Source organism: Macaca nemestrina, chromosome 8 (genome assembly GCF_043159975.1).
Source record: "Macaca nemestrina isolate mMacNem1 chromosome 8, mMacNem.hap1, whole genome shotgun sequence".
NCBI lineage: Eukaryota > Metazoa > Chordata > Mammalia > Primates > Cercopithecidae > Macaca > Macaca nemestrina.
In genome coordinates, this window is record NC_092132.1 from 84,069,215 (window position 1) to 84,080,643 (window position 11,429).

Sequence of the window (11,429 nt, forward strand, 5' to 3'; positions counted from 1 at the left end):
TGGCTCTCTACCCAACCCAATATCCATATAGGATTAAAAATCCTTCCATTGTATATAACCTGCCTGTTTTCCTAAGATGCTGTTTTACTTATGATATTTTAAGCCCCTCACATACATCCTTTATGATTTCTCCACCAAAATGGTATACAGAGGAACACCCATACTGTTTGTATCTTATTTTAAATATAAATGCTTAAACTCTTGCAGCCATCTGTTTGGTCTAATCTGGAAGTTCCAAAAATCAGAAGACACACAAAGTATAAATAAACTTAAAGGCATTTATTTTTCCTAGCTTTCTTATGTCAATCTTATCTGCAATAAGAGGCAGAATATTGACTCCCAATCTAATCATTATTGGTAATGGTTTATCATACAAAATTACTTAAATGCTGATTGCTCTGCTTAATTTAGGACTAACAGTAATTTCTTAAGAGAGACAATCAGCTCACTTATTTCTACTTTATATGTCTTTGGATATGGAGGAGATAAAAGACAGTTTAAGTAACTGGTATTCATTTTCAAGACAATAGAATAATAAAAATAATTTCATTTATAAAATATTGGCTTTGTAAAATAACTTGTAAGAAAATCAAATTTAGCTCTGTGATGTTCTGTAAGAAACAAAAGAGTCTTACTTCTCACTAATTTTGAGGACTCATAACAATAAAGGAAAATAGTACTACAAACTCTTCCCAGAATTGGAAGAAATTTGAAAATCTGTCTAGTTCAATGGCCACCTGATATTAAAATTCCTTCTCCAACAGCCGTTTCAGAAAATGGCCTCACCTAGTGTCTTCCTTCTCCAGTTCTTCCCTACACTCATTGCAATCTATCTTTTACATGCTGCTGAAACTATTCACACTGATCAATGACACGGATGATGATATAACTTATTATCCAAACTTAGGCACTACAGTGTGTTAATAATAATGATGCTAGAACAACAGGTTCCAAGTAAATTCAGACAGATGGTCACTCTACTAGTGAATGTCATTTTTGTTACTACGTCCAACAAACAAACTTCAGCACCTACTGTAGGTGAGCTTTCTCAATATTCAATGCTGAATACATCATCTTTCTTAGACCTTCTTCTCCCACTTTCCCATTCTTTTCTGTAACTCCATTTACCCTTGATTTGTCACCTAGCCCTTTATCCCTCTCTGCTCTATCTTCTCCTTCTGTGCTCACATCTTCAATGCTAGTGTTTTCCAAGATCCTGACCCCATGATCTGCTATCTACAACATCAGTCCATAGCTCCCTTCAGATCTTCAGGCTGCACATTCTACAACTGAACATCTCCACTTATTTGACTCACAGACAACACAAACTCATTATGTTCAAAACTAAACTAATCATAGTTCCTTATCCTGAATTTGCTCCTCTGCCTTTGTCTCTTAGTGAATGACATCATCTTCTATGCAGTTTCCCATGCTAGAAACCTGGGAGTCAACTATTATTCCACCCTCTCTCTTACCGCCTGCTACCAGGCAATTACTTCCATAATATTTTTCAAATTTGCCCAGTTATTTCCATCCCCATGATCACTGTCTTTGTTTAGACTGCATCACTACTCATCTGTTCAGTCCTGTGACATTCTCCCTATTGGTATGCTTGCTGCCAGTCCATTCTCTGCATTTCAACCCATTCTCTGCATTACAGTTGAAATATGCTTATGTCACTCCTTGATTAACATCCATCATTAGCATCTAGTTGTCCTAGGATAAAGTATAAAACTATGCAACATGATTTCAAGACCTTTCATCTGCTGGTCTCTTTATAACTCTCCAGATTTATTGTCTGACCATGCAGCCATCGGCAGTTTCTTCCCACCTTTGTGTGCCTTGGTAAAAGCTGCTCTCTCTCTCTGCCTAGAATAACCACTGATTGACTCTTCTTTGCCCTTCAGAAGTAAATTTGAAACTCATTTCTCCAGGAAACCCTTCCTGGCCTTCAGAGGTCACAGTAGTCCCACACCCCTGACCACGCCACATTCTGTTGCCATTTTCCTTTCTCTCTCTTTATCCGGAACACCTTACAGAGAAGGCCTGGATTTAATTCATCTGTGTATCACTGATACAGGGTGTGGCCAAAAGAGGGTCAGCTCCACGAGCAGAGTGACTTCATTGCATTCACCACCACATCCTCAGTGCCTAGCACAGTGCCTGCCATGAAGTAGATGCTCAGTAAATAGGCCTATAATACATGAATAAAGAAAGTAGTCAAAATGTTTGAATGAGTGAATAAGTGTTTCAGTACCTCCAGGACAGTTTATCCTTAAATGGGATGTTGTGACTGATTGATTAACGTTGATGATTCCTCATCTACAAAGTATTTTTTTTCCTGGAGAATTTAGCCTAACCACATTGTGCTTCAGATTCTCACCTCCCTAAAGTATGCCAGGTAATGTTCACAGTTCCAACCCATGGAGCACAGTGCTTAAAGCACAAGGCACAGCAATGACTTATTCCTTACAGAAGATTTAAGGCTTGGGGCAAGTGACTTACCTTACAGTTCAGGGAACTCAACATTGTCTCTGAGATAAATTACTATGGGTTCAAAAGGAAAGTTGAGGTTGCATTTTTCATGGCCTGCTTCCACATATAGCTTTGCCTGCAATCTATAATATCCGAAAGAAATTTTCTTCAATCTATATCTTTATTCTGTGCTCAGCATACAGTAGAAGCTTCTGGGGAGAACACTCAAGCCAGGGTCACTGGGTTTCATAACTTATGATAACATAGATATTTCCCGTTAAAGGCAAATTCTTCATATCAGAAGTCTGAATAGACTGCTACTTAAATAACAACTTCAATTGATAGTATTTAAGGCACTAGAAAGGCTATATGAAGAATGTTCACCAGGATATAGCATCTTCGTTTGACTATAATCTTTTGTTCACATAAAGGACTTGGTTCTCATTCAACTTTTCCAAATTATAAATGGATACATTGAACTTGTATCACATGAAGAAGTAGAAATGGTTTTCTCTGCTGGTAGTATTAATAATAATAATTTATATTATATATTATAGCTATTTATTATGTTCTAGGCATTTGCAGACTCTCTTTTTATAGGCTACAGTATTTAATCCTTGGAACAACTGTATGAAATGAGTATATTATTGTCCTCATTTTTCAAATGAGGAAACTAAGGCACAGAAAGGTTAAATGACTGCCCCAAATTATACAGACACTAAGAGGCAGAAACTGGATTCAGCCAAAAGTGATCTTTCTCTGAAACCATGCTCTTTACTGTTATGCTGTCCTCTCTTATGTGTAGCAGAGAGATTTTATTATTTATGATTTAAGACCTATGTGACCATCTGCAAGTTTCAGAACCTCACTCTGGTTCCCTAAAATTCCTTTCAAACTTACCATTCTATGAGCGTAAATATGCCAATGGATGAATAGATTTTCTTGGGTGGCTTAATACTCCGCCTTACAGATGTCCAGTTGCCATCTTTTCCTCCTTCCTTCATTGGAAGATGACTGGTGCTGTTCAAAATCTAGCTGTCTATGCCATTTGCAGCAATCACTAATTTTTGCTCTTCCTTTAGGTATTTTCCTTTGGCAAAAATGACAGATCAAAGATAACAGATCTTGTCATTCTGTTGGAAGGATTGATTGCCATGCCCAGCAGAGTGCCAAGCATGGTATCAGCATTGAAATGTGCTTGATGATAAAACAGGCCACTTTAGGCAGATTCATTTAAGCCTCAGAGGCCATCTCCCTGCAATGTGGTTTAGTCCCAAATGATTCCGTATTTAGACACCATTTCAAATGCATGGAGAGTAATTCGCAAACTTTCTCTGGGAAGGCCAAGGTGGGGAATACCTCCTTTCACTCCAGTCCACACTTTTCCAGTGAACTAGAAAATTAGGTAATGATATTTTTGTATGAGAGGGAGAAAAGAGGAGTATCCATACTATGATATTTAAAATAATGTTATCTGTAGATTCTAGTTTTATATTTCATCTCAAGTTTCCATTAGAAACAAATCTTTTTGTACTTCCTCATACAGAATTTAGTCTTAAGAAAGTGCATCTACAAACATACACTGTACTCTTTAAAATCAAAGAATTTAAGCATAAAAATACTTTCAGAAAAGTATGATAATTCAAATGAAATCAATTTGGTAATTTTATGATCTATTATTCTCATTTATTTATTTTGTTATAATCTTCAGAAACACATACAATACATCAGGAAAAAGTCAAAATAATATTAGCAATGTCTTATCTAAAAATATGTATATGTATGTGTGTATGTAGTGTTTCGAAGCATTTTATATCAGTTATTTTTTCTTTGTTACAATGATCCTGCAATAGACAGAAGAAAGATAATTCCTTGGGAAGTGCTGAGGTAAAATTCTGTGAAATAATGTTGGTAAAAGTGCTTGTAAAAGGAAAAGATCTACTTTACTTTAACTGTAAATTCTTGTTGATATTGCAATTATGCTGTATTCGGGTACATATTCGGGGTACATAACAGCTAAGTCAGATAATGAGCTAGTCTTCAAGTTGGAAAACCAACAAATATTCATAGAGTACTTATTAGGTGCCAAGGTATTTGATATTATATAGTCTAATTTCCACACCAATCCTTAAAGTTAGGTTATTACTATTAGATGAAAAGATGAATCTGAGATTTAGATATGGCTGAAAGAACAAAGATTTGCACTCAAACCTACTTTACCCACATTTTATCCAAGACTCTGCTCTCCAAGTAGGTGCCTTCTTTAACATCACTCTGAGTACCAGTGCCCTCACACTCAACTACACTCACATAATAGACACACATCCATACCCTGTCAGTCCTAAAGGACATCATTTAAGGGATGTTGTAATATTGCCCAAATTTGGGGAAGAAAGAGAATATTGTTGTCACGATCAGAAAAATAAGATCTGTAAAGCCTAAATATTATTTGTAATATAAGAACATCAATAACTGCTGAATAACACCTCAAATTTGCATGGCTTCTGGGTGTTCTTAGTAATACAAAGAACAATTTTAAATACGTATAAATTTAAATTAATACAAATATAAAATAAGAAACTACAGCCATATTTGTTTTGTGGGTTTCTTTTACAAGAAAAAGATGAAAAATTAATACTGGTGACAACACTTTGTACATGAAAGTCTAACCAACTACCTCACCCATTGGTATGTATGAATTTATGTTTCCAGATTTTTAATATGTATTGAATTGGGTTAACCCTTATCGCTCTTTACCTTGCTAAAACCTTACTTCAAATTTTTTAATTGAATATGCATTTTTACCTGGAAATATCAAAAGGAATTTTTATGCTGAATGAAATAAAAATAGATGCTGCTGATATATCTAAACCCAAACTGAAAATCATAGTGACCAAAAAATCTTTCTTTTTAAGTGTAACTCTATTTGAAATCTTTCTTGAAAGATAATACACTCCCTTACAGCCTATTTAGCCTATACTTAAATCTCAGAGGCTGGCTGATTACATGTTCCATGGTACTGACCAGAAAGAGTCTTTTTTCTGATGGATGAATTTTCAGATTGGCCATTATGGTTTGTAGGACTTCTGCATAAGTACTGGCTATGGAACATCAGACCTGTGGGTAACAAAGTGACCCCGAATTCATTGACTTTCTTTAAATATTAGCCAACTTACGGATATAAACTATCTGTACTAGGGGCAGGATGAGTAGTCTGCAAGGATAGAGAGGAGACTCTGAATTATCTGAAAGCGTGGTGTGACCAGAATTTAGCCCGTGCTACACAGAACACTTTTCACCACCTTTAGCTTATTCCTAGCCTAGGACTAACTCTTGCCACATAAATACTAATTGTGTAGACTCCCTTGGCTCCCTTTAAAACAGCAAAAAAGCACACAAACATTTGCTCCCATTTGTTCCTGCTCTTAAGAAATGTTAAAAGTAGATTGGAATGAGCTCCATCAGAGTAGAGACACTGAAAACTTTTGTAAACAAAATAGATGCCAGGTCAGAATTAGAATAGACTCCAACTCAGGGAAGATAGACCTATGTGACAGATGATTCTAGCATCATTTTGCAGTTTTCTTTGGGGTAAATAATGCAAGGAGTTGAGGGGAAAGCCAACTTATAGAGAAAGTATGAGATTTTTGTTCCTCCTCACTGTGTTTGGTAGAAAAAGTCTTTAATTGAAGTAGCATTTACCTTACACCTCAATGTATCTTAAACAAAGATAATATTTAGGGAAATGGTTGTTGAGCCATAGGATATTAGACTGGAATGTTTCATAGGCTATTCAACTATCCCCATAAGAAGTCATTGGCAGTTGATACCCCAATTTGTGCTTCCTAGGGGTATCAATGGGAAGAGAAAGGAAAACAAACAAACAAACAAAAACCTTGACCCTTCTGTCTTCAAAGGGAAAGATTATTTCTGTAAGAATAGACTCTCTTTTTTAAGGAAGAGGACCTAAAAGAAGACAAGAAAGGTAGGACTCACCCCAAAACAGTCATTAACTCTATTTGCCCCCTTTTCCACTAAATGTTTTCCCAGGAGATCCATGTAACTGTGAACCTTCTTCTGGATGTGACTGCACAGACAATGGCAGCAGTAGGAATCACAGCTAAGAAAACTGCCTGGGAAAAGTAAAACACAGCAGCATGCTTAAGGGTGAGGTGGGAGGAAAGAGGCTATTTTTATAACTTTCTCCTCAATTAGAAATAGAATTTCTGAGCTCTTATTGCTTCAGAACATGGGGTGGTTTTTGTTTTGTTTTAGAATAAGTGTTATTATTTAATAGTCAGACATAAAAGTGAGAATGTTAAAAAAGAAAACTTTTCTTTGTTCTTGCTTCTCAAAGAGTGGTCCATGCATCAGCCGTGGCAGCAGAACCTAGGAACTTGTTAGTGACGCAGCATGTCAGTTCTTACCTAGACCTGCCAAACAGGTAACAGAATCCCCAGGCAATTTGCATGCAAATTAATGTTTGAGAAAAGCTGGTCTAGAGGATTTATAATGACCCAGAGGGGTAGAGGGGTAGATTAATTGCCTCTGAGGCCAGAACTCACGCTGTCTGTGGACAGCGCTACTGCACTGTCCGAGAGGAACATAAAAGTCCCCGCAATGTGTTCTTTACCTATGGAGCAATGGCACTCATAATAGTTTATCAGATCACCCAGTTAATTACTCTCACTATGTTTGCATGCTCTATATATCAACCACAAAAGAAGGAAGGGAGGAAGGCAGGGAAATTTAGAGAGAGGGAGGGAAAGGAGGAGGGAAAAAGAGAAAAAAGGAAAGAGAGAGCGATCTCACGAGTTTTGTTTATTTTGTTTTAATTTAACCACACATTAAGAAACTTTTTATGTGTAGATCCTGTAATTTAACATGCCCCCCTGCACCATGCTATTCCCAGGCCCATAACTTCCCTCCTACTTCCTCCAAAACTATAAAATAGTGAACATTGAATAAGCTATGTAAGTGACAAACATAAATATATGAAACTTTGCCTAAGACCTTTGATACTATTTTAAGGAGTATAGATAGAAAAGGAGTCATAAGTGGTCTGCACAATATTTAGGAACAGGAGATTTGGCGAAAAGCATCCTGGAAACAAGAGCAGATCATCTCAAACACATGTGGAGAAATTTATGCTGGCTCAGAAATTAGGAAGCACAAAAGCTCACAGGAAATTAGTCTACCACACGGGAAACTTTCTCGGATACTCCCTGTCACAGAACAGGTGCATAAAGGGACAGAGCCTAGGGCAACCTGACCTGAGAAGGTATAATAAAGGGCTGTGGGAGGCATCGGAGATAGGGAAGAAAAATGAACTTATTATCTCAACAAATGAAAGCTTTTTATGGGGCAGGGGATGTTTAGCCAGTTCATTTTCAATCCATAAAGAATCAAGCAAAAGAGTATAAACTTCCCTTAAACTAAGAGAAACTTAGATTGGTAATTAAACATGAGTTTCAATAAAGAGACATACATCAGTTACAGGTTGCAGACTTGTCAAAATTCAGACTGTGGACCTTCTTTTGAAACAACTTTATTCTGGTGATATCTGGATAAAATTAACAACAGTCAAAACAAGCAATATTTGGGAGAAGACTGAAAAGAAGGTCTCTCTTGGCAATGTTGAGGACATATTTCTGTACTGATTGGATATAGTCAAGCTTCATATTTTGTATACTCATTCTGCTGTGCTGCCTCCTCTGTCTGAGTCACTGTGTAACAGGGACACTAGAGAAGATCAAAGTCAGCCTGGATCCATTTACTAAGGATGGAAGGCTCTGCTATCAGGGAGTATGTAAAGTTGTGAAAACACTTCTAAGGGATAATAAAGTGCCTCTCTTTGTAAAACCTTCGGAAGTGAGCAGACACCACCAGTTCTGAAAAGTTCGAGATTTTGCCTTTTGGGAAATGAAAGACCTTCCAGCTGTCTACTCCATGATTCTAAATGAGACACTCTTCTATGAGCATGTCTACAAAAATATATGATGACACTGCTGGAAAACATTTTCTCTTCACCTTTAAATCCATTATAAAAATGAGTAATTTCTGTTATTGAAAATATTTTTAAAGGCGAAATAGCTCTCAATAGAAAAGATTTAAGTAAGAAAGCCAGGATACTGTCATTCTATAAAAATCAATAAGCTCAGCATAACATTTCAGTCAAGAAAAGTCATTGCTTACAGACAGATGCCTGTAAATCTCACTGAAGCAGCATTGTTTTAAAATTTCCCCAGCCCCAGGCGATTGTATTAAACACAGGAAGACAGAAGCTCTAGAGGCACTGGATTCCTGGCCTGCATTTCTGGTGTGAAGCAGCTAGAATTGGCAATATGTACACTTTTAAAAATTGTCTGAGCTGAACCATTCTTTGCAGACAGAAAAGAGAATTTTAAGAATCTCCTTTCTCAGGGACTTTTAAGAGATTTTGGTTACTGTGGATATTACCAAACCAAGGACATTATGTGGATGATCAAATTTTCTTCTTCTATAAAATCCATTTCACCACATATTTTGCAAGTTTTCTTGCTTGGGATCCAAAAGTGAATGAATTTTAGAGGCAGGTGGAATCATATCTATATAATTAGTGGCAGTAATTAACTTTTGATGCAATGCTACTATTTCTCATTCTAAAAGTGAATTAAGTATGAATTTTCCTCAGAACTTCTTCAGGAAGATACGTATTTGTGACTGTCTTTATTCTCAACAATGCCTCTAATGGTGAGCAAGCTGGTTTAGATGAAACTTCCTTCACTGTCTTTAAGAGACAGAATAAATACACAAGGGCAATTTTAAAATCAAGCTTTTCTGTGCTCTGTTTTAAACTTTCTTGTCACATGTGACCTATTATTCCCATTTAAATGATCTCATTTTTAATTAAGATGTTAATTTCATTAAAAACACTTGTCAAAAAATTCCAATGCTTTACTGTTCAGTAAAAGTCAATTAAATGAGCACCCAGCAAAATATTTTTATTTATGACAGGCTCAGGCACTTATTTTCTGGTGTTTTTTAGCTCTTATAAAACAGATGATCCTGGCTAGATCAAATAAGGACTATGACTTGGGCTTAGACTTTCAGGTTCAAATTAATCAGACATTTGAAAGATGTTCCAACTTCCCTTCAGCCGAGATAGAAAATGATAGCACTCTAAAAGCAGAGCCTGGCAGAACGGAGTTACATAAAATGCCTTTTCAATTTTTGCACTCTATTACCCTTTACTATTATAGGAAAATGGTGTTATCACCTGATTACTGAGAAAGCACACAAAAATCTAGCCTTCCAAATCTGAGCCAGTCCTTGACTGATGATGAACAAAGCAAGGCCATCTGGTCTGAATATCATTACTACTTTGGCCATTTGGGCAAGGGATCTATTTTCTTTGCTCCAAAGAGAGGTTTAAGATTTGAAATAGAAATGAAATAAGTAGACAGGAAGAAACATTGGAACAAATAGTTCATTCGAATGAGAGCCCCCTTTCTTAAGTTACAATCATTACCATCATTTTTATTTTTATTCTGGCCTGAATTAATCTCTGGGGTCCCGATTTTGCAAAACATTTTAGTAAAAACAGAAGAAAAAACTTAATTCTAGAGTTTCTGCGTTTAAACACTTAGGAAAGGAAACGGACGTGTGGGTGAATATGAGTCATCAGTCACCCCCACCCTGCTTCCTGGTGATTCTCCATTGGAAAAGCAGAAACCGGTTGAGCTTACATTTCTATTTTTCTGGAATCACATTATGCCCTAGGCCATGTTAATTTCCTCAACTAAACAGACCCTAATCTGCTGAAAGGCAGCTGGCTAACTGCTGGTGTCTGGCAAGTGCCCCATCTGTCCCCGTGCCTGGGGTCTCTCCCTCCTGCCTTCACTTTCCCTTTCTCGCAAACAGGCGTCTCTCTTTGTTTTCAGGGGTTTGTTCACCTGAACTTTCCTTCCTATGCCTGTCAACTTGAGCTCTTTCCCTCTACCCTGAGGACCTCGGGCTTTGTCTAAGTGGCAAGACACAGTTGTGTGACTATAGTTACGGCGCTGGTGATGGTGGCTATGATGACGGTGATGGTGGAGATGGGGGTGCTGATGTGTAAGGGGGCGCAGGCTGAGCGGGCGCCGGGAGGAGGATGGACCGCGGAGGCGGCGGGGAGCGGGGTGCGGTGCGCGAGGGATGGAGTGCAGAGGGATTGCAGATGGGAGCTGTCCACATACCGAAGTGCTGAAACGCCGCAGCCATGGCATCGCAAGAGCGGGGGAAAGGCGGGGAGGCTCTGCAAATACAGAGGGGAGAAAAAAGGCAACAAATACCTTCACACGGCCGCCCAGCCTTGCTTTGGGAATGTATTTCTGCAGGTGTCCTCGCTGCTGAACTGGGTGGGTGAGATCCCCTATTCTGGCAGGTTCGGGCTCAGATTTCTCTAGAAAGCTGTGAATGAGAGCTCGAGCTCCACACGGGGCTGTGATTTTTGGTAGGAGGCGTGTGCGCCCGATTCTCTGTCCTTCTATAGCGAGCCTAGCTTTCCCCTGGGTCCTAAATGCCTCCGTACCACAACCCTCCCTGGTTCCGTTGAGAAGTACCAATAATTTTTGGTAATTTTGTTAACACCTGGGACAAAAAGTACCGGCGCCATCACTCCCCACACAAAGTTAAAAATAGAATATTTCAAACGGATTAATGAAAGCACAAAAGCAGATGTGTGTGTGTGTGTGTGTGTGTGTGTGTGTGTGTAAATCTGACAGATAAGAAAGTATCACAAATCTATGGGGAAAAAGGATGAATTATTTTACTAACAAATGGTATTAAGAAAATGAACTATTTGAAGAGACTCAAATCAAAGTCTCATTTCACCAAAATAAATTACACATAGATGTTTTTATCAAAAACATAAAACTTAAAAATATAACTAGAAGAACAGAAATATTTTACCGATCTCAGGATAGGGAAGGTTT

At 37.8% G+C, this 11,429-nt stretch overlaps 1 protein-coding gene across 1 annotated transcript in view; it reads right to left on the reverse strand.

Moving 5' to 3' along the window:
• LOC105482228 (clavesin 1) overlaps window positions 1–10,970 on the reverse strand; it is a 206,633-nt gene extending 195,663 nt beyond the window's left edge. Inside the window, exon 1 of the mRNA XM_011742236.3 lies at window positions 10,788–10,970. The gene's annotated coding sequence lies outside the window, so the exon portion shown is untranslated. The remainder of the gene's footprint in view (window positions 1–10,787) is intronic.
• Between the last annotated feature and the right edge of the window lie 459 nt (window positions 10,971–11,429).